The following is a 26,748-nucleotide window of genomic DNA, read 5'->3' as shown; positions in this document are numbered from 1 at the left end:
ATAAACTCCCAGAGTTAGTAAAAGGGGATTAAAACCAAAGAATTGTGTAATATAATCATCTGGCCGAGGAAGAAAGGATGTTGTAACTAAAGGGGTGATCTCCACAAAGTTCTAGAAAAACGAAACAGAAACATGAGGCTTTGACAGTGTCATTCCACTCTGTGCGGGGAACAGATTGTTTTTCTAATGAAAACAGACACCTCTTCCAGCTGGAGATGGCTTCTCCCGTTACACCAGCCTGCTAGAAGGATCTTTAAGACGACTGTGATGCCCTCTGGTCTGGAATCTGGCCTCCTGAGGACCCACAACGGGCCCTGCCCCCATGGGAGGGGCCTAAACAAGTCACTGATCTTGGTACAAGCCTCTAAAAACAGCCTCCCAAAGTAGAAAGAAGTTTGAATCCCAGCCACCACTAAGCCTGAAACCTCAGGCAATTTACTTGGCTTCCATGAGCTTCAGATTCTGCATCTGTAAAACAAGAATGAAACTAACTTTCCAAGCTTCTCAACATTAAAAACCAAAATAGTGTGTAGAAATCTCCTAACCCAGTGTCTAGAACCTAGTACAATACCATCCGTGCCTCTGCCCATCCTGCGCCTCCCCCCACCACCAGATAGCCCTCTCACGGTTAACAGGGACATATTATCATTCTGTATTCCTGTGGGTGTATGCAGGCCCACGTGACCACCTCAAAGTACTGTTTTCCTATGGTCTCAGCGAGCCTTCCTTCACCTCCTTATTTGCAGATCCTGACTTCCTAGCAATTCCTCCAGCTGACTTGGGGGGCAGTGTTCTTTTTATCCAACCCCAAGTCAGCAGGATGGGTCCAGACCCTCCTTTATTTATTTATTTTTTAAAAGATTTTATTTATTTATTTGACAGAGAGACAGATCACAAGTAGGCAGAGAGAGAGGGGGAAGCAGGCTCCCCATGGAGCAGGGAGCCTGATGCAGGGCTCGATCCCAGGACCCTGAGATCATGACCCGAGCCGAAGGCAGAGGCTTAACCCATTGAGCCACCCAGGCGCCCCGAGACCCTCCTTTAATCTTTCCTCCCCCTAGGCGCTAAGAGAGCTTAAGGTCTACTTAGGACCCGTGGAATCTAGTGCCCTCTCCCCACGCAAAGACCATGGGAATCACAATGACGCCAAGGGCAGAACTTGGCCGAGGTCAACAGACCAGACTGGACTATGGATGCTGTCAAGCCATGTTTCCCTTTTCCAAGCTCTGTTAAAGGTCTGCTGCTTCCAATTTGCAGAAAATGGTCTTAAATTAGATCTTAAGGGGAAATAAAAGAAAAATTCAGGGGCATAGGGAGTGAAGTCCCTATCACAAAGCCATACGGGGTTGTCTTACTTTAAACCCCTCTAAAAACTGTTGATGGAGGCCCTGATCTTTCCATTCATTCCACCTTCCAACCTCCCTTTGGTCCTAGCTTGTTCTTACCATGCAAGCCTGAAGGGGGAGCCATTGAGCCCAACCTCCGGGACATCCGTAGCGTTTGAAGGTAAGGACGTTTCTAGTAGTTACCGCCAGCCTCCCTGAGGCCAGGTGCCTCTCCTCCAACTTCATCACTTTCGTCCAACCCCAGGGCTACACCCTCTTCAGAGGAATTGACTATAAATGGTCATCAGGGGAAGCAGCCAGAATGCCAAGAGCTATAAGCCTGACAGAGCTTGTGTATCAGCCTGACAGCTTCAATAGCCCGGAGTCTCCATGGAATCCCAAACAGCCCTTGTTTCTTCCTCCCCAACCAAGGGCTGCCTGTCTGCCTCCTTGGCCTTGTGTAAACAAGAGAGAGCAGGCTGCATTTGGACGGGAAGGCTGGTGACCTTCCTCAGTGCTGGAGCATAGGTTAGCACATCACTGCTCAGCCTGGACGTGGACTCCTTCCCCACCTTTAGGTCTTCCTGACTTCTAGAAACCGGGGGCCACAGGAGTTTTATCATCTCGGAAGTCCGCAGCCAAAGGTGAGACATGTCCACGAGCAGTGTCAATTCCTTGGGTCTGATGTAGTAGTAACCACAGATGACGTGACCCAGCGTCTCCCATGGCCCTGGGCACACAGTCAGTACTCAATAAGTGATAGCTATTGTTATCAATAATCTTCTAGATCTTCTAGAGCCTCCTACGAAGAGGTATCTGCTTTTCTTTTTCTCTTTTGCCTTTGGCAGCTGCAGAAACCGGCGCTCCAAGGAGTTCAAAGACTTATTCAAGGTTTCATGGCCACGGAGCCCGAAAGATGGGAGTGTGGAGCCGGGCTGGTTGGGTCACAGAGATCATTCTGCATCACTCTTACCCAGGATTACAGTCCTAGCTCTGACTAAGTACCTCCCTCCCCTTCTGGGCTTGTAGTATGAGTTGGCATCAGTGATCTCTAAGGATTCTTCCCATATAACCTGCTGTGACTTGGAATTGCAATCTCAGGGAGAAGGGGGGCTCCTCCCTGGCTGAGAAATCTACCTCCACCCCCATGGCAGATCGGGGAGGATGATGACGTTCCTCGAGAAGCAAATGAAGAGCCTGGGCTCTCTTACCAGGCCCCAGGTACGACAGACCACCTGGCGTGAAGGACGCTTCACAGCAGAATGCCTGATCTTCAACCGACTGAGGACATCACCCTGCCAAGGTGGGCAAAGGACGTGGGGCTGGAGAAACTTCTCCCAAAGAACCTGAGTTGAACTGTTCTCAGCGCTTGGAAATCTACCACCATCGATTCCTCTTTCCACGTCAGCGACCGCCCTCCTCATGTCCTCTAAGTGATACATGGGCTTTTTCCCCCCCATGATGAATCTGCATAGGGAGGGTCGTATGTATCTGCCCAAGGCAGTGCTGGGGCATCACACCCCAAAGCTGAGGCTGGGGTGTTCCAGCTTCAGCCAGAAACACCAAAGGACAGCCACCCACACCAGGCTCTCCCCATGTACATCGGGATTCAACTGGTTTCGTTTTGTGGCTTTTCTCTAAAAGTCCTTTCCGACCAGCCTTGGAAACAACTGTGGGCTAGTTCATAGGATAGGGTTGCTGTTGGGAGTGTGAGGACCCCTGGGGCTATTTTCCTCCCTGACATTTCAACTGTGCTACAATACCTCTGGGAGAGGGCTAGGGCGGCCACTCAACTGTCCCTGCCCAACATTCAGTACCCTTCCTAACGCCACCCTTTCCCAATCAAAATTCACCTCCTCCCAGGAGCCCTCTGAGATTTGATCCAGCAGCACTGCCTTCTGGTCCCACCCCCTCTGTGGAATTTACAGGGTTCATAGGCTGCTACTTATGTTCTCATTTATATTTCTCTGAGGTTGGTGCTGTCTCAGGGTTCTATTTTTTTCTTCTCTATTTTGTGTATCCCATTAGATAAGGAGGACTTTAGGACCAAAAAGCCGAGTCTCCTCATCTCCCTCAGTCCTGAGTTTTGCAAGGGCTACACTGCATTCATGTAGCGGGTTCCCTCTGCCCTTGAGTCTCCAAGGATCTGGGCACATGAGAGGGCGGTGGGGAAATCCCTGCTCTTCAGAGACCTGGGCCCTCCATAAGGAGGGGAGGGGCAGAACAGAGCCGGTCCCCCAAAGGACCAAGTATCTATTTTTGCACCCTAAAAACGAGCTGTCAGGCCCCTGCTGGGGAATCGTCTCACAGCACTGGGCTCCCCGGAGGCAGCTGGGCTCAGAAGGTCCAGGAGAGGTGCAAAGAGGGAGAGATGACGCTTTGGCTGTGAGGGCCTCCGGGACTCCCAGGGGAACCCACGGGCCTCATGTATATTTATGCTAATGAGTGCTGTGCAGCCAAGAGCCCCGCTGGGCTTGGGGAGCAACTGGCCCTGCTCTGAACACAGTCGGCTTTGTCTGAAGGGCCTTAGGTTCAAATTGCAGATCTGGGTTTGGAAGTACAGCTGACATGGAAACCTGCCCAGGCCTATAGCAGAATCGCAGTGGGCTCTGGGAGAAAGCGGAGCTCCCGACCCTCTTTCCTTGGACAATGCCCTGAAACCCAGGGGAGGCTGCGGTCGCCTTGTCTACCTTCCAGGCTCCAAGAAGGGCTGTGCCCAGGTCCTCTCAGGCAGGGGAGGTTGTTACCCTATTCTGAAGGCATCACCTCTCCCCTTCCCCCCACTCTCCACCCACCAGCCACTCCCCTATTCCAGTAATAACAACCTGTGTGAGTTCCCCCTTTGGGCTAACTGAAATCTGTTTCACTGCAAGGAAGCCTGCTTTTTCTTGCTGCTTCTAGGAAGGAAGGTCGGTCCACAGCCATCTTACAGACAGCCTCCCTGGCCTGAGAACTCCCCTCGGCCTCCTCCGTCCCGGCTCAGCCACCAGTTTCTTTATCCCTTCATCCCTGGGCACCTACTCTGTGCCAGGCAGCAGGCATCCCAGGAGGATCTCCATTCTCACAATCCGATGGTCTTACGTGGGGAGAGAGGTAGGGGGAGGGAGCAAGAGACAGAAAGATACACTTATTACAGCAAGTGATATTTGTCGGAATGGAGCTATGGACAAAGTCTTTGGGAGCAGAGCCAAAAGCAACAAGCTCACCTCTGAGCCTGGCCACGAAGGCCAAGGAAGACTTCCCCAGGGTGAGAAAGAAGGCAAAGGGCGTTGTAAGCAGAGGGAAGGCTGAGCATGCGGACCGGAAGATCGGAAGGGGTCTGCCCCCCGGGGAGCAGCAAACCACGAGAAGGACTTTGAACCCTATCATCCAGTCTAGAGACAACAGGCCACTGGAGCCCGCGTTAAGCCAGGGTATTAACCCTGGTCAGCTTCGAGTCCCAGAGGGGAGCCCTGGAGACAGTTCAGGCTGGGCTGGGAAGGGAGTGGGATGAGAGGAGGAAGGGCGGCTGGGAGTCTGCTGTGCTCATTCAGGCAAAAGAGAAAGCCATTTAAGGAGGAGTGGCACTTCTTTAAGCCATTTTTGAAGTAACGTTTAAAAAATAAAACTTATACCTACTGGGACGCCTGCGTGACTCAGTTGGTTAAGCGTCTGCCTTTAGCTCAGGTCATGATCCCAGGGTCCTGGGATCGAATCCTGCATTGGGCTCCCTGCTCAGTGGGGATCCTGCTTCTCCCGCTGCCCCTCCCCTGCTCATACTCTCTCTCTCTTGCTTGCTTGCTCTAAAAAATAAGAAAATCTTTAAAAAAATAATGTGGCCAATTTGTTTCAAAGAAAATAATACATACATAAATCTTATGCCTACTTATTATACCAAACCTGGCAAATAAGGACAAAAAATAATGAAGAAAAGAACTATCACCAGTAAAATTTCTTTCCAGTCCGTTTTCTGGGCATTTACATACACTCAAAGTAGTCATCGTACCGTATGTACAGTTCTGTAGCACTTTCCTCAGCGTTATCTGAGTTGTGAAAACTCTGTTACGTTTTGCTAACAGTGTTATATTCAACTGTACAGATTCATGAAGCATAATTCACTTAGCCATTGTCCTAGTTGGGGAAAAACACAGGTTTTTATTGCAGTAAACATTTTTTTTTTTTTAAAGATTTTTATTTATTTATTTATTTGACAGAGAGAGATTACAAGTAGGCAGAGAGGCAGGCAGAGAGAGAGAGAGGAGGAAGCAGGCTCCCCACCAAGCAGGGAGCCCGATGCGGGGCTTGATCCCAGCACCCTGGGATCATGACCTGAGGCAAAGGCAGAGGCTTTAACCCACTGAGCCACCCAGACGCCCCTGCAGTAAACATTTTTAAAAATTTCTTTCTAAAAAATTTTTTAGAAGATGTTATTTATTTATTTGACAGAGAGAGAGAGAGAGCATAAGCAGGGAGAGCAGCAGAGGGAGAAGCAGGCTCCCTGCTAAGCAGGGAGCCCGAACTAGAATCATGACCTGAGCCAAAGGCAGACGCTTGACCAACTGAGCCACCCAGGCGCCCCTGCAGTAAACATTTTCATACATAAATGTTGTACATTCTGATTATCTCTTTAGCACAGGTTCCCAATGAGGGCATTATTGGGCCAAGGCTGTGAGTGTTTTTAATTCCTAAAGCAGACTTCTAAACTGTTCTTTTATTAGAGAGAGAGGGGGAGAGAGCGCATGTGCAGAGGGAGAAAGAAAATCTCAAGCAGGCTCCAGGCCCAGGGCAGAGCCTGATGCAGGACGATCTCATCACGATCCGGAGACCATGACCTGAGCTGAAATCAAGAGTCTGTTGCTTAACCAACTGAGCCACCCAGGCGCCCCTCCAAACTATTCTTTAAAATGGTTTGTGCTGGGGACGCCTGGGTGGCTCAGTTGGTTAGGCGGCTGCCTTCGGCTCAGGTCATGATCCCAGCGTCCTGGGATCGAGTCCCACATCGGGCTCCTTGCTCCACAGGGAGCCTGCTTCTCCCTCTGCCACTCTGTCTGCCTGTGCTCGCGCGCTCTCTCTCTCTCTCTCTCTCTCTCTCTGACAAATAAATAAATAAAATCTTTAAAAAAAAAAAATGGTTTGTGCTGATTGAACCTCCACTAATCACGGATGAGCCTTCCCAAGGGACAAACCAAAAGGGCCACAGTCTTCCTCTTCACCATTCTGATGTCACCTTTCCAGGGGGCAGAACATGTGACCCCTTGAACCCTGGGCACAGACCAGGAGCCCCTCTCTCCTCTTTCTCATTTCCTCCAAGCCAACACTCCCTTTTCCCAGATTCCCCAGAGTTGATCAGTAAAAGCAGATATGGTTTGCCTGAACCTCTTAGAAAGAACTCACTTCTGGGCTAGGACGGCAGGTCCAGGATTATTCCAAAGCAAGCCACGTGTCACCCATGCTCGAAAGATCGGCGCTGGCATGAGTCAGAGCATAAGCAACTGTTCCTGGTACAGGACGGCTTTTCCTATGGCTGACGCCAGGGCATAGCCTGGATTTCTGGGAGACTCCCTGGTTCTGTCCTGTTACTGCTGAAGTGTTCTTACGCTAGTCAGACCACAGACCACAGTCTTACATGAATATATCCACGGACACATGCAGATGTGAGCTGGCACATCTCTGTGCACGCCAGATGGAAGTCTGGGCCTAATACCCACAAGGGAATGACTGCACAGGGCCCGGCTCGTTACAAACATTTTAATGTATATGATCTCATCTCCAGAGCTGGTGTGGTTAGGGAAAAGAGCACAGGCTTTGCAACAAGATATACACAGGGTTGTGACTTTGGCCAAGTTTCGGTCTCTGAGAGCCCTGCCCTCCTCCTCTGTGAGATGGGAGTTGTATCCTCATTGGGCCCCGGTAAGTGACACAGTCGATAGAAAAATGGAGCTCTCCAAAGGCCCCCATCTCCCCACCGATTTCTAAAATCCCAGCTCTAGGAATCTAAGGCTCTAGGAGTCTTAAGCTTTCCACCGGATGGAGAGACCAGGCCTTACCTCCAGAGGAAGCTCTTCTTATACCTACTTTCGATGCTTCCTCATACTGCCCTCCAAATCCAGCTCTTTGGGAATAGGAAGGAGTTTGACAATTTTTTCCACGTGTAATAGGGAGTTCCAACGATGGCCTCCTTTCCTACTGAGGGAAACAAGATGGTCCAGAGAAACGGGGCACAAGCAAAGTTCATCCGGACTTAAATCACATTCTATCCGGAATCTGGCGCTTCTCCCACCTGGAGACTAAGGGGCTATGAAATGTACTATGTCTCATCTAGGCCTGACACTGGGTCTCCTGGAGCTGATCTATTAAGCTTTGGAAAAATAAATAACAGTCTCCCATCTGCTTCCTTCTTGTGGACATGTGTTGGGTCTCTGGGGAGATTCGGCAGTGGATGACCTCGCTGGTCTATTCATTCTCTGAAGAAGGCCCTTCTGTCTAGAGGCTGAATCCTAACGTGGTTTATATTCTTTTTCTGTTCCAGGCTTTCCTTTAATCTAGAAATTAGGAAAACACTTAGGGTTGGTTTCTTTTCTTTTTCTTCTTCTTTTTTTAATCGTTGTTTAGGGTTATTTAATTCATACCCTGTTACTCAATCCAGCATTCCTTCCCCTGGCCTAAGCCATCTGGTTTGTGTTCGTTGTGAAACATGATAGTGGGATATTAAGATTTTGAAAGTTCAGGCAGGAAAAGGGGGGGAGCGAGGGGAGGCTCTATCTTGCAAAAGTGGTAGCATTTCCTCCATCTTTCATGACCCAAAAATGTAGCTGGAAGCACTTTAGCTTTGGTTGGACTGTGATTTACTTGGGCCATTGCATTTGTCGATAAAGGCTGAAAGCTTGTGAGTCTCCGTGGCAAAAGGGACCAGAGCTCCATGAGTCCCACATATCAAAGAAACTTCAGAGCAAGGTGTTTCTCATCTGGATCCTTCTTCAAGAGTAGCTCTGAAGGACCCCTGTCCTGGCCTCTGCATCAGGCACAAACTTTAAAGTTCACAGAAGTTTTGACTCCTATGGCTGTTGAGTTGTCTCAAGAAGTCTTCTCAGCTGGTGAGTTTCTTTTTTTTTCCTTTTTTAAAAAATTAATTTATTTAAGTAATCTCTGTACCCAATGTGGGGCTTGAACCCGTGACCTCAAGATTAAGAGTCGTACGCAGCTCTGACTGAGCCAGCCGGACGCCCCTCATCTGGTAATTTTCTAAATCTAGGGTATAAACAAGTACCACGGGCCCATGATGAAACGTTCAGGGCTTCATAGGGAAGAAAAAATATAAATGATGCAATAGGTATGGTGTAAGACGAAAATAATAGCAAAATACTTAGAATGGCACCCAGCATATAGTTAGCACTCAGGACATGTTAGTTGTTGTAGACAGAGTCGTTCTTGTATGGCTGTCATTTTGTCTTTCTGTTTTTCTTGTTGTTGTTGAAATGCCATCTCTTTTTAAGAACAATTTTTAAAAGGATGTTTCATATTTTGTTTCATATCTGTAGTCAGCCATATTTGAAAAGGGGACCCCGATGTCATCCCCAAATTTATTTTGGTCCCTGAAATCTAAAAGTCCGAGAAACACTGATTTAGGCATGTTTATACTTTCAAATCAAGTTTTGTCTAATCCGTCAATGAATTCCTTTTCAAGTGGCATGAAGGACACTTAACACCTTTCCACATCTGTCTACAAGGGATGGAGATCTCTGGACAAGGAGGTGGACTGGTGACCCATGAGCACCACAGCTCTGTAGAATTGAGATTGAGCAAATGGAACCCCAGCTGCTGAGACCTATACCCCATTGCTCCAAACTATTCCCTCCCCTCCTCCTGCCTGTTCTGACTCATTTGCACCTGCTGGAACCACTGGAGGCAGGACCTATGTCTCCCTTGAGAGATTGCCTCCCCAGTGACAGCGACTGATTTCTCTCTCTGAGCCAAGCCCATCAAGCCAACCCTTGCCCTCGCTTAGAATTAACAGAGCATGTAAAGAAGACAGTGCACATATCTCCTTGGCCCTATTTATACTGCACAAGTGAGAATCACCAAAATTTCGTGTAGTATTTCACGTGTGACATCTAGTGTAACATACAATGCAGCTGTGCCCAGAGTTTAGGACAGATGGGTCATTCATTAATTTGTTCGACAAGTAGGGCTGCGTACCATGGGTGAGATACAGCAGGCGACACAAAGATGGCGCAAACCAGGATTGTGCCTTCAGAGATCTTTCAGTGAAAGAAGACGTGTGTGAACAACTGTATTTCAAAGGGTAGAAGGTGCTTACTGACAAAATGGAAAGTTCATGGCAGTCTAGAGAAGACAGAGATTACTTCAACTGAGGGGAATAAGGATAACCTTGGGGTAAAGATAATATTCAAGCCATTTCAGCCATCCTCTGTCTTTGCGTTCAGAACCCCTCCCTGGAAATCTTCACAACTTTGGGGGATTTGCTCCTTTGGTGCAGTGTGTATTGGGGATGAGGGTTCAGGAGGCAAGGACAAGGGCAGGGAAGATGGGAGGTGGACACTGACCCTGTGGCTCCTGTCTTCTAGGTCTCCTCTTGGAGGTTCTGGTGGATCATCTCATTTTTGCTGAACTGAGAACTCTGAAATTTGAGGTCTGAGCCATCCATTTCATTTTACTGAATTTTTCAGACTCAAGAACTTGATAGTTAATTTTTGCTTGAACCCAAATGGAAGGTCCATGGGAATCTAGAGAAGCAAAGAGGGTTGGAAATGTGGGCTCTGGATCAAAGATAAACCAGAAAACTACAAGGTGGCATGGAGGTCTAGGAGGCTGAAGGGTCTGGACCAGCTGGGTCTACACCTTCCCCAAGGCTTCGTAGGGATTGCAGATGGGTTTTCATCTTGTCCTTGCCCCCTGAACTCCCACCCCCAATACACACTGCATCAAAGGGAGCAAAACACCCCAAAGTAGTGATTTCCAGGGAAGGGCTCTGAATGCAAAGACAGAGGTTTGCTCTAGGATGTCTGAAATGGTTTTCATCTACTGCCCCATCCCATGAAGATCAGAACCTCAAAAATTCATTCCTAGGGCTGCCATCCTTTTGGATTTATGACATATATTTAAAATATCTTGATTACAGTGATGGTTTCATGGGCATATACATATGCCAAGAAGTAACAAACTGTAAACTGTAAATATGAGCCGTTTATTGTACATTCCGTGTATCTCAATAACTGAGGTCGGGGTTTTTTAAGTACTTAGGGTTCATGTCAAGTAACCTCCCCAGAGGGGTGCCTGGGTGCCTCAGTCGGTTGAGTGTCTGACTCTTGATTTCAGCTTGGGCCATGATTTCAGGTTGTGGGATCAAGGCCCGTGTCAGGCTCTAAACTCAGCGTGGAGTCCGCTTGAGATTCTCTCTCTCCCTCTGTCCCTCCCTGTGCTCTCTCTCCCTCTCAAATAAATAAATAAAATCTTAAAAACAAAAACAAAAAACCCTCCCTAGAACAACGCCCTCAGTAACTCCAGACCCTACTCTCTGGCCAGATCGGGCTTCCCTGAAGGGTGCTGTTTAATGCTTAGTCTGTAGGAGAGGCCAAGCGTGCCAGTACAATACAGATAGTTACGATGGGAGAACAGCCAGATTCGCGTCATTTCCTACTCGGATTCCCACTGTCCTCACTCCGTCCCTTCACCCCAGGCTTCTCCATCATTTTCACAGCCTAGGAGACCCAGGCTCCAATCCTAGCTGGCTGTCACTTAGTAATTGAGGGACATTGAACAAATCACTTCTCCGATTTCAGCATCTCGTACATCAATAAAATGGAGAGATCGTAGGGCTCTTATGGAGATTAATTCAGTCTACATATTGGGTTCCTGGCACATGTCATGACTTCCGTTAATGATGGTTGGCCCTACTGTTATGATAACTAGGGGGGACAGTTCAAGGAGACTGGAGGGTTTGTTTCAGGAAGAGCAGAGCAGGGGCGGAAGCATACACGAAAAGACCGTCTTCCGCTACACACAGGGCTTTGGGGTAGGAGGAAGACGTGTGGTTGTGATGCAGGAGAAAGGACACTGTCTCTGCAGCTTATTGGCTGTATGTCTTGGGACAGTCACTTAAACCCCTTCCTCTGAGCTGCAGTTTCTGTATTTGGTTTTGGGTTGTTTTTTTTTTTTTAAAGATTTTATTTATTTATTTGACAGAAAGAAAGAGAGGGAGCACAAGCAAGGGGAAGGGCAGGCAGAGGGAGGGAGAGAAGCAGGCTCCCCACTGAGCAAGGAGCCCGAGGCGGGACTCGATCCCAGGACTCCGGGATTGTGACCTGAGCCCCAGGCAGCCGCTTAACCCACTGAGTCATCCAGGCCTCCCCACAGTTTCTGTATTTATAAAGCGGGGATCGCCACTACATACCTCAGGGTGTGGGTGTGAGTCGTGCGTGAGGTGACACGTATAGGAAAATGTCTAGCACAGTGCCCATCACAGATGAACGCTTTTAAAACATCACTTTACAAAGTGAAGGGCCCCTGACTTCAAGGCCATTGTGGCCGTTGTTCATCTCTGTAGCCTCGGCTGGGGGCAGTTTCCAGGAAGGCTGCCTCCAGCTCAGAGGAGAAAGTCCTTCCCCCCGCTAAGTGCGATCTCAGAGTGGACGCATTTCTAAGTACTGAGCTTCCCGGTGTCCGCTCCAGTGAAGGACAGCGGTTCATCTTCCAGAAAGGGATTTCTGTTGGGTGGAAGCTGGAGCAGAGAGATATAAAAGTTTTCAACAGGTTTTCATGGAATCCTGTGCGTCAGGAGGAAAGGAGGGGGGAAGGGAGGCCGCACAAAGGAGCTGATGTTTTTTCTAAAAGCAACTCTCGTGGCAAACCCTATAGCAGCCAGAGGAAATACAGTAAACGGGAGCGAAGGGCACTCTTTCCCTGTGGGGCAGAGTGAGGGGTCGTGGGTGTGCTGGAGGTCACACCTCGAGGCTGAGTGTGTTAGGAAGCGGTTTGGAGATTCTGGGGGAGCCACTGTTGTCTCTCAAAGCAAGAACCGTCACGGCCTGTCACGGGAAGGCCGGCAGCAACCAAGCCAGCCGTGATCACTGGGGCAGCGGCCAGCGTCACGCACGCTCTCTGTGATCTCTAACTCAGGCGGCTCTATTCCTGAAAACCAGTCTTTGAAGATGTGTACACGCTTCCAGATCCCTGCGGCTGGTGAGCTGCTGGACGAGCCTGGGGCTAGCAGCGGGGACACTGGGCTCGAGTCCCAGCTCTGCTATCAACTATCCATATGATCTAAGGAGAGCCGCCTAACCTCTGTAAGCCTCCGTTTCGCTCCCTCCATCTCTCCCTTCCTTCCTGAGCAGTATTTTCCATGGACCAGCAGCGCTGGCTGGGAACCAAGAAATAGAATCTGAGCCCACCACTCCCCCCCCATCACCAGATCTACTAAAAGCAAAGCTGCATTTTAACAAGATCCCCAAGTGATTCATAAGCACCTGAAAGTCTGAGAAACACTGGCTTGGAGGACTTGAGTAATACTTAATTTATGGCATCAGCATTATAGTCAAACTGCCGGGGGCCAGATCCTAACTTCATGGCTCCTTAGCCCAGCAGATTAATTAACCTCTGTAGGGTCTGTGTTCTCCTCCGTAAAATGGGATCCTGATGGGGGTGCCTGGGTGGCTCAGTGGGTTAAGCCTCTGCTTTCGGCTCAGGTCATGATCTCAGGGTCCTGGGATCGAGTCCCACACCGGTCTCTCTGCTCAGCAGGGAGCCTGCTTCCCCGTCTCTCTCTGCCTGCCTCTCTGCCTACTTGTGATCTCTCTCTGTCAAATAAATAAATAAAATCTTAAAAAAAAAAAATGTGATCCTGATGGTACCTAGTCAGTAGAGTGGCTGCGAGGATTAAATGCACTAACGTATACAATGATCTTTGCACATAATGGGAGCTCATAAACGGCTTTTGGCATCTATAAACTTTCTCCGTTGCCAGGCATGCCACACAGGAAAGGGCACACATGTCTGTTTGTCACACCTGTACTGAGCATCTAGCTCTGCTCTCAGCACGGAGGTACAGAAGTCAACGACACAGGCAAAGCCCAGACTCTTGCAGAAACGAACAACAGGCAAGTGCATGAATGGAGGTGAAAAGGGTATATCGGACTGTGATGAACATGAGGGAGAAAATACACCAGGGTAATGTGGGAGTGAGCAGCAGAGCTCTGTTTAGAACAGGGAGGGTGGGTGGGGCTCAGGAAAGGCCTCACTGGGGCAATATTTGCCCTGAAACCTGGAAGGCGAGGAGCCAGCCTTGCAAAAATCAGGGGAAAGTGCGTATCTGGGGGAGGGAAGAACAAATGCAAAGACCTTGAGCCTGCAGCAACTTTGGCAGCTTGGGGACAGAGGCCTGGGCAGGGTCAGATGTGCGGGGTCCATTCCAGTGCAAGGGAAAGCAGTAGGGGCCCAGCCAGAGCAGCAGCAGGGAGCCTGGGGGTTTCGGGGCTGAAGGATGCAGGTGAGAACACCAGGAATCGCTTGGGGCTTCAGCCTCCCACAAAGGAATGCCGCAGAGACCTCCATCTGCAGAGCTGGAAGGACCCAGAAACCTCCCCCCTTGCAGGGTGAGAACCGAGGCCCAGAGGGCAAGCTGCTCAAGGTCACTTCTCAGCACCACCCGAGGAAGGACCCCCAAACTGGACTGTGAAATAAGAATGTGTTATTTCCAGAGTCAGACAGAGCAATTATTTTATGTGGGTCTCTGCCCCCCATCACGTGTCCTTCCCCCCACTCCGTCCTCCTCTGCCCCGGGCTCTGCCTGTTGCGCCTTCGGGCCCCTTCCCAAGACCCCCGCCCCAAGGATCCCAGAAGCAAAGCCTTCAAGTCACTGTGTATTCACCTCACATTGTACACATTCTTGTTCTTCTGTCAGTCTGCCGCCTCCCACCAGAGACCTTGATGAGACCTTGGGTCACGTACGGGTCCATCTCCGCCCACGGAACCAAGCACACAAGGATTGCTCCATAATGGAAATCTGTATCTTCTTTAAAATCCACCCACAACCAAGCCCTTCGAAATCCCAGGGAAAACACCACACACAGAAGAAATTGTTACACAACCAACCGCCCCGGGTCAGAGACATCTCTCCCTCTTAGAAGAGAAGCAATGGTTTGCTTTCCTGGCCTCATGGTGGGATTGATATCCTGGCAGAAATCAGCTCTGTCGGGAACAGCTCTAACTGAACGACCGCACACATTCATCTCCAGGCCTTGCTGTCACTCCGTCCCTGGGGCTGCCCTTATTTCAGAGCCTCTACTGGGCGTGTGACTTGGAATAGAGAGGAAGTTGACAAATGTGGGTTATGCCTCTTTGAGTGTGAGGCCGCTCTGCCAGCCCAGAAAGATGAATGTCTTTTCCTCCCTTGCCCAGTGCCTGGGATTTTATCGGCTGACGGTCAGGTTCAAGAGCACAAAGATCCCAGAAGATAACACGCCACCACCATCACGCAACAGACTTAAACCGTAGCTTGGACTGAGGTTTACTTTGAGAAAAGCCAAGGTCTAGCGAAGCTGTTGGGACACAGCAGGAGGGGGCAGACTCCTCTCCCGGAACACAGACTCAACGGGTTCTTGCTTGCAAAGCTGGGTTCAGCTCTGGCGAGGAAGAGCCAGGCACCCAACAGGAAAACAAAGATGCAAGTTCCGAATACAGCTTTTGCAGCCTCCTTATTCCCTCAGTAACTAAGTCCCGAGAGCCTGCTGTTTGCCACACCTGGCTCTGTTCTATGCTGTGCCCCTGTGTTTTATTTCCCGTGTCGGAGTCCCCGGCCCCAGGAGCAGAGCCTGCTGCCGTCCATGCAGCATGAACTCTGGTCCGTGCGCGGTCTGCTCCTGACCGCGCCGGCCTCTCCCCAGTCCGAGGGAAGGCGAAGCCAGGGAACTTCAGGGCCTTTATAAGAACATCATCATCAGGGCGCCTGAGTGGCTCAGTGGGTTAAGCCTCTGCCTTCGGCTCAGGTCATGATCTCAGGGTCCTGGGATCGAGCCCCGCATCGGGCTCTCTGCTCGGCGGGGAGCCTGCTTCCTTCTCTCTCTCTCTGCCTGCCTCTCTGCCTACTTGTGATCTCTCTCTCTGTCAAATAAATACACAAAATCTAAAAAAAAAAAAAAAAAAAAAAAAAAAAAAAAAAAGAAGTGCTTAAGCATGCATCCCGTCATGCCCATACATGAGGGAGTCAAGACACGCTTCCAAACTTTCATCCCAGTTGTGCCACACGTGGGACCTGGACTCCTTTTTTCCTCAGGCTATAAAGCCAAAGTTGTGTGTGTGAACGCACATCACGGGAGGTTATGGCCAAGCTTTTCCCGGGGCACATAACTGAGGTAGGACTCTTCCGTTTCCTCAATTCCTGTCAAAGGCAACTCGGGTCCTGCTATAGCTCCTTAGAGGTTTTTACGTTCTGTGGGGATCTTGTACAGGTCGTATGGTCCGGTTCAGTGGGCCTGGGGTGGGGCCTGAGATTCTGCCCGTCTCAGCCAGCTCCCTGGGAGGACACGGCCCTCGTGTGAGGGCCACACTCTGGGTAGCAAGATGGCTGACCAGCAGAACAGTCTTCTTGGGACCATCATGGTTCCAGCACTGAAAATCCAGTGTTCTGTGGCTGAGAAACCCCTCAGTCCTGGGCAAATCAGGGTGGTCAGTCACTGTACATCTTAGATCTCAAGGCTTCCCAGAGAGCAGCCATAGCTGGCAACAATCTTTCACGGAGCGCACGCACGCTCAGGGAGCGGCGGTGGCCATGGGGCCACAGAGGACTTCACATGGGGGCAGTGAAGGGTCCACTGAGTGCCGTGGGATGCTGCGGCCACTCATGAGGGAGCTCCTGGTCCTGCGGAGGTGTGGGATGAGCAATGAACTGGAGGACAGGAGAATTGGCTTCTTGTTCTGGTTCTGCTACTAACTAGGGAAAATTTCCTAATCTCTGGTCCTTTTTTTTTTTTTTTTTGAAGATTTTACTTATTCATCAGAGAGAGAGCACAGCAAGGGAGCAGCAGGCAGAGGGAGAAGCAGGCTCCCCACTGAGCAGGGAGCCCGAGCCAAGACTCAATCCCAGGAGCCCCGGATTATGACCTGAGCCGAAGGCAGATGCTTAACCGACTGAGCCACCCAGGTGCCCCCCTCTGATCCTTTTCTATAAAATAGAGGCTGACAATATCTGCCTCACGATGCTATCATAAGGATCTAACATACTCATAAGCACTAAGCCTGGAAATAAAATAAAATAAAATGAAAAATGTCTTTAAATCTCACCAATGCTTTCTGTCCTCATTAACTGACTTGTGTCTCTTCTGTGTGCCCTGCCTCCGTGATAGAGCCCTAGTCAGCGATCCGCCAAGACAGAGGAGAAAGGAAAGATGAAGACTTTTAACTCTATGTACGCGGGAAGGAGCCTTTCACCCCCAGAGGGCCTGCAAAGGGCCAGGGAATGAGTCGGTCAGCATGGCTGGGTTGGCCTTCTCCGCTAATGAAGCTAAAAGTTCAGATGATGCTGGAAGGAAAAGCTACATGTTCTCCAAATTATTACAGTACATGGAAAATAAATCACCAAAGTGTAAAACGTCTGAACGACCTCAGGCCCCCCGACCAGCTGTCTCACCACCTCCCACCCACGGACCTGCTCACCACAGAGCTCAGACCATCTGACCTCTCCTTACAAGGAGAGGGTGTAGGTCCCTTCAGGGAGCAGCTAAGTGTGGTTGTCCCTCCAGAGGTGGGAGGTATGCTGGGCAGGCCACTCTCCCTGCAAATATGTCCACCATCTTCTGTTCCGTGCCTAAGATGACCCTTTCCTCGTTGGGGTCTTTTTGACAATAAAGAATCCTCATTAAAGAAACTCTAGGAAGAAGTCACTTTTACTTTTATAAGCTTACATTTTACATTCATTAACTTTCTCATCCTTAAGTTTGCTCACTCATTCATCCACTTTCCAAGTATCGACTGAGTGTCAGCCACTGGGCTTGGAATCGCAGACAGTAGGATCCTGCCCCTGCTCGCAATCCCACAGCATCGACAGAGAACCCCAGACGCCCACACGACGTGGCGCAGCCGCTCCAATGGGAGTACGGGGGTACCATGGGAGTGCAGACGGGTGAGCCGTGCTCCCTGCCTGGGACAGTCAGGGGAGCCTTCGCGGGGCAGACGGTGGTGGAGCCTGTGGTCTTGAAGGCGAGGTGGGCGCCGATCGGGGTGGGGGAAGGGTGAAGAGGCAGCCGGGCAAAGGGAAATTTGTGGCCGACAGCACGGAGGTGCTGATGAGCAAGGTGCGAGCCCGAGGGCACCCCCGAGGCACGGCCCACAGTAGCTTAGATCCTTTGAGAGCAGAACCTTTTAGGAGGGCTTCTTTGCAGAGGGTATCGGTGTGAAATTGGAGATGTGGGATGGGGGACAGAAAGGAGAGATGCACACCAAAGATAAGCTTTACAAAGTTCACACTTGTGCTGTCGTCTTCTCTCTCTCTGTCTTCCTGTGTTTCTCTGTCTTGCTCTCTCTATGTGTGTTTCTCTCTCTGTCTTCTGTCTCTCTCTGCATCTGTTTCTCTGTCTTCTTTTTGTCTCTACCTTTCCCTCTGTATCTCTGTTTCTGTCTCTCCTTCTGTTCTTCTCTCAGCGTCTCTCTGTCTCAGTGTATGTGTGTCTCTGTCTCTGTCCCTCCTTCTGTCTCATCTCTTTATAACTGTCTCTGTCTCTGTCTGCATGTCTCTCTCTCCGTGTCTGTTGTTAAGTGCCAGATCCGAGAGCAGGACATACTGGGCCCAAAGAGAGAGGGAAGGAGCGAGGGGAAGGTCAGGCTAAGGTGGCGGGCATGTGAGGGGCTGTCGCTGGATTCCTCAGGGCTTGGCAAGCTGCAGGAGTCCGGGAACAGGGAGTGAGAGGCAGTGGAGCAGAGAGGATGGGTGTGGAGAGGTGGCCCCATTTCCGCCTCTCCTCCTTTGCAGGGCAGAGAGGGGAAGGGGGGAGCCGGCTACACTTGGCCATTGGCTTGGAGGAGCCCCAGGGATGGAACTCCATCAGAGGGAAGCAGATGGAGAGCAGGCCTCCGCTGGAAACCCAGACTCTACCTGCCTGGCCCAGGGATCATTCTGAGTGGGAATTCTAGGTCTGCAGAAATCTGGGACACTCGGCTTCGCCCTGTTTAATGAGGAGGGATGTCACAGTCCCTGCTGTTCAGGTCAGTGGAAAAAACAGACATTTTCCTTCTCACCTTGAGGTTTTCCTGTCCTCCCAAATTTAAAAAGGAAATATAACTCAACACGTCTTGACTGTGGGTGTTGGGAGCACTGCGGTCTAATTTTGGTCGGGACAAATGACTGCCTGAAAAGGGGAGAATGCAGGGACTTACGCCTCCTTCTCAGGCCACATCCTCAAAGAGTGGGCACACCTTGGTCCCCAAGTGACCTCCCGTCTGTGCGTTGCTACACGGATGCTACCCGTCTGTCTCTTCACTCCCATCTTCCCCAGACCAGTGCTGAAGCAGGAGGCAGAGGGAACGTACAACAGAACACCTAACCTCTTAAGTCTCACCTTTCTGACCTGTAAAATGGGGCTAATTCCTGCCTCGCAGGCTGTTGTGAGGATACAAGAAATTACTTGTACGAAAGTCCCTAGTACAATGCCGAGGACACAGCAGATGCTCAGTAAAACATGATCTGACGCCGAAAGGAGAAATGAGGCCCACGGTGTCGGCCCAGCTGGGGCAGCCCGAGTAGGCACAGCCAACTGGGAGTGTGCAACAGGGAGGGCAGAGCCTGGGAGAAGGGCTCACGGCGAGATGTCATCCCAGCAGCAGCCCACAGACACTCTGCCCAGTGGGGTGAGGAAGGGCACCTCTTGCCCAAGGCTAAGTGACACAAAACAGTCCTCTCCCAGAGCAGCTGCAGGCAGTCAGCTGGGGTCCCAGAGCTGGGCGGCATTCCCCAAAGGACATCTAGGAACTTGTCTGTGGGCTGGAGGAGCAGCCGTGGCTGAAGCTCTAAAGGCTGGCCTGGCTGACCCGGCATCCGCTGACTCCAGGCAGAATATGCCCACGTCGTCCCCATCCCCATGGGCTGACCCTCTCCCAGCAAGGACACTCATGGTCACGACCACAGCCGTTTGTTCCCTCTGTACCAAGAAGGGCGCCGAGATTCCTTACATGTGTCATCTCACTTAATTGTCACGACAAACCTAAGACGTCGTTATTAGAGGCAGGGACTGGGGAGACAAGTAGGGGCCGGAGGGTGAAGGTCACGGGATCCCGAAGTGGGGGGTCCAAGGACCCCAGGGCCCGGCTCTTAGAGAAGTCGCTGCCCTGTTGGTCTACATGGAAGCCTTCTCTGCCTCCTCCTGCTCTTCCCTTGAAGAGTGATCAGAAATAATAGAACTGTCACTGGAAGTAATGAGAAGTGACAGAGGCTGGGTTAGAGGCTCATTGCTCCAAGTCTGAACCATCCCGACAGACCCAAGCCTAAATTTAAACAATGAAGTCACAAAGCAATCTCCCCCTCCGAGACTGGATTTCCCCGCCCTTCCACCAAGAAAAGGAAGACCATGGCAGGGGCTGAGTCTCTGTTCGATACCACGGATTCCTTCTGGAACAGAAAAGTCCTTCTTGGCTTGATCCCATTTGCTTCCCATGCAGACAAATACCAGTTGCAACCCTGCATGAGCAGACCACCGTTCTTAATTAAGAGATCCAGATTCATCGATGTATTTCTTTCTCTTTTTCTTTTCTTAACATCCCCTGAGGGATGCAGGAGTCGACGCAGTTACGTAGCTGGCAGGTTGTGATGAAGAATGAGACCATAATTTTCAAAAGGCAAGGACATCGGGAGGTTCAGTCCCTCTAGGAAGCACCTGGCTGAAAGCCAAGGACACACGCTGCTTAAATATCCTTTCTGATGATGAGGTGGGATGATCTATCAACCCACCAGCTGTTTCTTTAGCACCAACCTCGTGACGTGAAAGTGCTGTGAGGGACAGAGGAACATCAGGCCCAGTCCCTGGAGACCTACGGAGAAGAAATACCCTATTTCCACAAGACAGCTCATAATTAAGTTCCTTCCTCCTTGGGACTCCTAGAAATCTTGGTACTTTCCTCGATGCTGCTAGCACTTTCATATATCTGTAATTCCCTGTTCAGGCCTACGATGCCCCCAGGGGCCTCAGTTCTCAGATGGTAGAAACCGTGCCCTTCGCATTAATGGGGTCTCGGAGCCTAGGACGGGGCCTGAACCAGACAAGGCGCTCCCCTCCTACAGTTCTTCTGTGAGAGTTTGTGGATTAAGGAGAAATGGTGTACACGGGTAAGGGAGGCTGAGGAGCGGCGCCACCATCCTTGAAGATGCATGAGCTCAGAGAACTCCTCTGTGAACACCAAGAACCCAGTGGCTTAGCTTAGCTTTTCTCTGCCTTTTCTACTTCTACGGCTTCCTCTTCCTCTTTCTCCTCTCCTTTCTCCTCCCCTGTCACCTTTCCGACCTGAACTCCCCAGATCCCCCTTGCTGCCTCACTGCAGAAAAACCTGCCATATTCCCCACGGACCGGGGAACCATTCCGAAGATGGCTGTCGCCCCTTCTCTCTCCCCAGGAAGGAAACGGCTTTCTCCCCGGCTTTCCACTGAAACGAAGCAGCCCTCAATCTTATCGCCACCAGACTCTGGCTGATGCTAGTCACACAGCGATCCAGCTGACTGTCACTAGCAAAATAAAGGTTGTTTGATTTCAGCATTCCTTCCCACTTTGGTCTATATGGTGCCAAAGGAAATAAATTTGTATTTTTCCAGAATCCAGACAGTTAAGAAGTTCAGATAACTAGATTTTTTTTCTTTTTTTATATAGTCTGCATTCTTTTTTTGGGGGGGGGGAGGGGAGGTGGGAGGCAAAGAAGTGAAAACTGGTGGAAACAGGAATTTCACTAGAAAAGCAACATATAGGGCAAGTCATACCGAATCACACACCTTCTCCACCCATGGTCTCAGGACTGTGTGCTAAGAAGAACAGCTCATGAATCTGACCCCACAAAAGGGCAAGGTCTCCACAATAACCTTGAGGACTCTAAGAGTCTTCTGATTAACCAGAAGAGCTAGTAATCCCTCTAAGATAGATGAAGGAATTCTAAATCACAAACAATAGTCATTTACCCAAACAAATCAGATTAACCATTTGAATGGGGGTACGGGAAAGGGCTAGGGGATAAACGTTCTCACTGAGTTTTCCACAGTGGGATTTATCGTTTGGCCCCCTATAAACGAAGACTCTGCTTCTTGGTAACACAGAAGCCTTGATTTCAGAACTGTGTCCCTCCTGGGAAATGAAAAGCAAATGGTGAATTTTGTTGCAAACAGTTTCACACATTGAGCCCTCTACACGGAGATCTACCCAGGCATCCATGTTTGGGCCTGTGATGTAGGTAACTCTGCTTAGGATAAGGTCCTCTGGGTGAATATTTCAGTTGCTATCCTTCCGGGGCACAGGTCTCTTTACCCTGACCTTCAACGATGCTCCCTGGCTAATAGTGCTGCATACAATACTTCGACTACTGCTCTCTTCACGTTAGGGGGCTTGCCCTTCTAGATTTATAATCATATGCAACCAGTTACTATGAGTGGACAGAGCCTGAAAAAAAATCAGATAGTCATGGCCACACCCATGTGCTGCTAAACACAACCACATCTCGACCAGCCAGCATTTAAAAAAAAAAAAAAATCAGAAAATATTAGTGGTGGGACGCCTGGGTGGCTCAGTTGGTTAAGCGGCTGCCTTCGGCTCGGGTCATGATCCCAGTGTCCTGGGATCGAGTCCCACATCAGGCTCCTTGCTTGGCGGGGAGCCTGCTTCTCCCTCTGCCTCTGCTGCTGCTCTGCCTGCCTGTGCTCTCTCTCTCTCTCTGGCAAATAAATAAATAAAATCTTAAAAAAAAAAAAAGAAAATATTAGTGGTATCAGGAAACATAGAGATAACCTTAGTCTAATAATCTCATTTTGCAGAGAAAGAAACTGAGGCTCAGAGGGGTACGACTTTCCCAGAATAACCTAGCAAAATTATGAAGGTGCTAGAGCTACTGGTTTACCATTCTATTCCTTGTGCATATGCACACACACACACACCCCTCTTTGAGACTTTGGGCATAATCCCCTCTTCTTGACTATACCAGACATTCTACAAGGCACAGTAGACGTTTCCAGGATTTCCACTTAGGATGGCTCAACTGAAATGTTACGACATCTGCCCTATTTTTCGGACAATTTCTCAATGTAAAAACCAATGCCAATTATTCAGCATTTAGCTCATTTAACTGACGCATCTGAGAGCAGTTGTGATCTTAGAGCTCAACTACAAGAGCTGAGAAGAAAGGAGAGACATTTTCTATTTCAAGAATGTGTGAAAGGACAGATTATGGAATTCGGGTTCTAGTCGTGGCCCTTCTACGAAGCTAGCTATTTAACTTAAGCCAAGTCCCTCTGAACTTTGCTTCCTTCTTCATCATAAAAAAGGGGGTAGAAAAAAAGGGGAGTACATTTAGATCAAGGATTTACTTGCGTAGGAAGGGCATCAGGAGGTCAATGAATCCCTAGAAGTTCTAGACAAAGTTCAATGTATATGTGTCTTTTTCTGAGACGTGGTTTCATGGTTTTCATTAGATTCTCAGCGGGGTCTGCAATTCCAAATTTTAAGAACCTTTGATTTTTAGACAGTCCCTTAGCTTTGCCCCAGTTCTGACAATCTTTGACTCCGTCTTTTAAAAATGTCTGTCTAGTTCATTACCATTAGGTACATTCATGAAATATACTCCACTCATGTGTACACTGCCCGGCTAAGTATAAGACAAAAATAGGATGAGACAAGACATGAGCCTACTGGGAATGTATCATTATTATGACCATCATCATTAATGTGGGAAGATGAAGGCAAGGCATGGAATCCTACTGAGACCTGTCACTGAACTACAGACCAATGGACTGGGCAATCAAGCCTTCCTCAAACTCATTTTCTTAGAAACAAAGTTCCTTCCCCACCCTGGCAGAAATTTCAATGAAGAAGTTTATTGTGAATAACAAAATAAATTTGTGTAACAAATACATTTTCTGGTCCCTGTCCATGTAATGTTCTGTGCATAATTTTTTTAATGGTACTGGTCCTATTTGCATTAATGGACAAGAAAACCCAAAAGCAAGTTGAGTTAATACTGGGCTCCTCAGGGGGCATCTGAGTGACACAGTCAGTTAAGCGTCCAGTTCTTGGTTTTGGCTCAGGTTGACATCTCAGGGTCATGAGATCAAGCCCTGCATCGGGCTCCATGCTCAGCACAGAGTCTGCTTTTGGTTCTCTCTCCTTCCCACTTGTGCTCTCTCTCAAATAAATAAATAAATCTTAAAAAAAAAAACACAACAAAACTGGGCTCCTCACAATTGTGTCATTCCACAGAGTAATAATCCTCCCCATTTTTCACCTTTCTTGAACTTAAGTGTTCCAGATATTTCAAAAATCCGATTATCTTAACAAATGGTCCCCAGCTTTGAGTCTCTGCAAGGTACTGAAAGGGGAACACAGTTGAATGGGACAGCACCCAGTCTGCATAGAGCTTAGACTCTCACTAGAGCCTGAGATGAGCATTTAGATCACCATCACGCAAAAACCACATAACAGAAGGGCTACTGTGATTCTAAAGAAGAAAAGCATATCTTGGTTGGGGGAAATCGTGGATGGACCCATGAAGGAAGTGGTCTTTGAGATGAGATCTGGAGGGGGAACACAATTTTGATCTGCAGGAGCAGAGAGCACGAGGACATCTTTGGTGGAGGGATTATCATAAACAAAAGCATAGAAACAGAAAGAAGCATGGGGCCTATTTAGGGCACAGGAAAGCAGCACGATTCCCTGCAGAGTCACCTGGGGTGGGAGGAAAGGAGTTGTGATTGACACCGTGTAACTTCTTTAACCTGAGAATGAAGTGTTTGTACTCAATGTTATAAGCAATGGAGATTTCCAAAGATTTTTGAAGGAAGGGACTAACATCACAGAATTATAGAATTTTTGAATTAAAGATCTCCTTAGCTCTGTTTTAGGGACAAGGGAGTCAGAACAAGAACCCAGAAAGCTTGCCAGTTTCCTAAGTCCCAACTGTTTGCATTAATACCAGCTGCTTCACCAGGTCATGCTGGTAGCAGTGTGTAGGGTGGAGAAGAGAGCTCAGGCAGAAGACCAATATGGCAGCCATTATGGGAGTCCAAGTGAGAATTTAAGGTGGAATAATGAGGACCTGAGCATGGGCAGTAGGGGGATGGTCAGAGGAGGGGCTGGAGCTGGGGGAGCCCATGAAGTACCCCTTCTCTCTCCTCCATGGAGCTCGGAACATTACTTGTTCATTCACATTAGAGAGGTGTGGCAGGTCCAGAAAACATGAAGTCAACTGGTCCACCCTTGCTCAGATTACGAATTCTTAGCTCTCCCAACTCCCCTTCAATACTATTCATTCTCTAGGGGGAAAAAAAAAAAAAAGGCCAGAAATCATGCCAGCAGTGATCTTAAGCAGTCCTGGAGCTATTCCTTTAAGGAACCAGTAGACAATTTTAGGATTCAGGCAACTCTGAGGGTTTTCTTTCTGGCTTTGCTAGAGGGCCAGGCATACCATGGCTCAAAAGCCCTTAGCAAATAAGGTTCATCCAGCCCACGAAGTGATTCCCTAAGGGGCTTCTTAGCCACAAAGTAATGTCAGGCATAGAGGGGTCCCCCTCTGGGGCTGATCTCTGGATCACCAGCATCACCTCAGGTCTCCTGCCTTGTCCATCGTCGGGACCCTTCAGCTCATCAACTCCGACTTTCTACCTGAACTGGGATGTCAGGAGTCTGAGCATGTCTGACAAAGAACACAGACGTGGCAAAAGCTGAACAGTAGGTGTGAATGGCAAACATCCAGTTGTGCAGAACGCTAAGTCTGGAGTCTACTTTTTCTCCTCCACAAGGCCTTCTGTTGGCACTAATTTTATAAGGACAGAACCAACAAAGGAATCATGAGAGGCAGCCTCTATGATAAAGAGACAATCGGCCCAACAGATGGTTTTCTCACCAAAAGAACGGTCACACGTCATCGGCACTCAGTAAAGAAAGGACCATGAATCAGTAACATCTTTTGATGCCTGTCTTGTCAGTTCCTCTTTCTCATGAACTAAGAGGATGACTGTGATCAAGGCCAGTCACTTGATTGCAACTGACTATGCAGGACAAATGTCACTTTTCACGTTCCACTATCAACTGTGCCCCGTTGGGGCTGGTACAGAGCTGGGGTTCGAACACGCTTAGCTTAGTTTTCTATCCCTTCCGCACGCCCTTCCTCCCCCAGACCCCTCCTTGAGGTCAGGTTCACCCTAACATCTCACCCTTCAGGAAGAGGGCTAAACCGGATTTCACTGCAAAGAACAACTTTGGTAAGCCCTTCTCTAGTGACAGAAGGCTGTAGACAGGGCCGTTGAGCGAGCACTCTCTCAAGGCAAACAACCTACATTCAAATCCCATCTCTGTTAATTACGAGCTAGCCTCGAGCAAGTTCTCTGACCTCTTTACACCTTGATTTCTTCAGCTGTAAAACAGGGAAAGTAACAGTGTGTAGCCCATAGGATTGGCGTGAAGGGTAAATGACTTAACAAGACAGTTCATAGCAAGGGCTCAGCCTAAGTACTTAAAGAATTCCAGCTGTTTTTAATAAGGGGGCTCTGACGGTTGAGCCTAGTGAACATCTGGTGATCCACAGCTTAGGGGCAGAGGCCGGTAAGGGTGACAAAGGTGCCATCCAACTGTGCCAGCTGTGCACAGGAGAAGGATTGCCAATACTTGGCCGGTATCTGAAGGAGCTGAGAAGGTACTGGCCTCCCACCTGCCCCACTTGAGCCAACCGTACAGGCTAATGCACCTTTTTTATTCCTCTACCTCGGTGATTACCGACCTGAGGCTGGCTTAGAAGGACATGCTTGTGGCAGGTTATAGGTTTAAAAACAAAAAAAGAGAGAGAGAGAGCTCTAGAAATCCACACCAGGGCGGCTTTTCTGTGCTGCTTCACTTTGGTGTGGGGGTTTTCTAGACATCAGGCCCTGCCACACCCCCTGGTGTTTCAGGCTGTCAGAGCAACAAGGGATTTAGGAACCGTTTAATTTGCTTGCTTTGGAGCTAAGGAAACCAAAGCCCCGGGTAGTGAATTGTCCAAGATCACCCAGCTGGTCAGCTCAAAACCAGGACTGGTTCTCAGGAGGTCTGATGTCCTGCATAGTGTTCACTCTACAACATCCAACTGGCTCTTTGGTCTTCTGAACCCTGGCTAACTTTTCATCCTGTCCCCAGGGAGCTCCCCACACATCCCTGGTGCATATCATGGCTTTTCTTCTGCTCTCCTGCCTGCCTTCCCTGCCCCTGGCGCCTCAGACACTACTGGT

The 26,748-nt window shown here is 49.3% G+C and overlaps 1 protein-coding gene across 1 annotated transcript in view; it reads right to left on the bottom strand.

Moving 5' to 3' along the window:
* CLMP (CXADR like cell adhesion molecule) overlaps positions 1 to 26,748 on the bottom strand; it is a gene marked incomplete at its 3' end in the record, with an annotated part of 96,465 nt that overhangs the window by 68,762 nt on the left and 955 nt on the right.

This window comes from Martes martes (assembly GCF_963455335.1).
Source record: "Martes martes genome assembly, chromosome: 10".
NCBI lineage: Eukaryota > Metazoa > Chordata > Mammalia > Carnivora > Mustelidae > Martes > Martes martes.
Note: the sequence above shows the minus strand (reverse complement) of the source record. Positions and strands in the feature narration are given on the sequence as shown.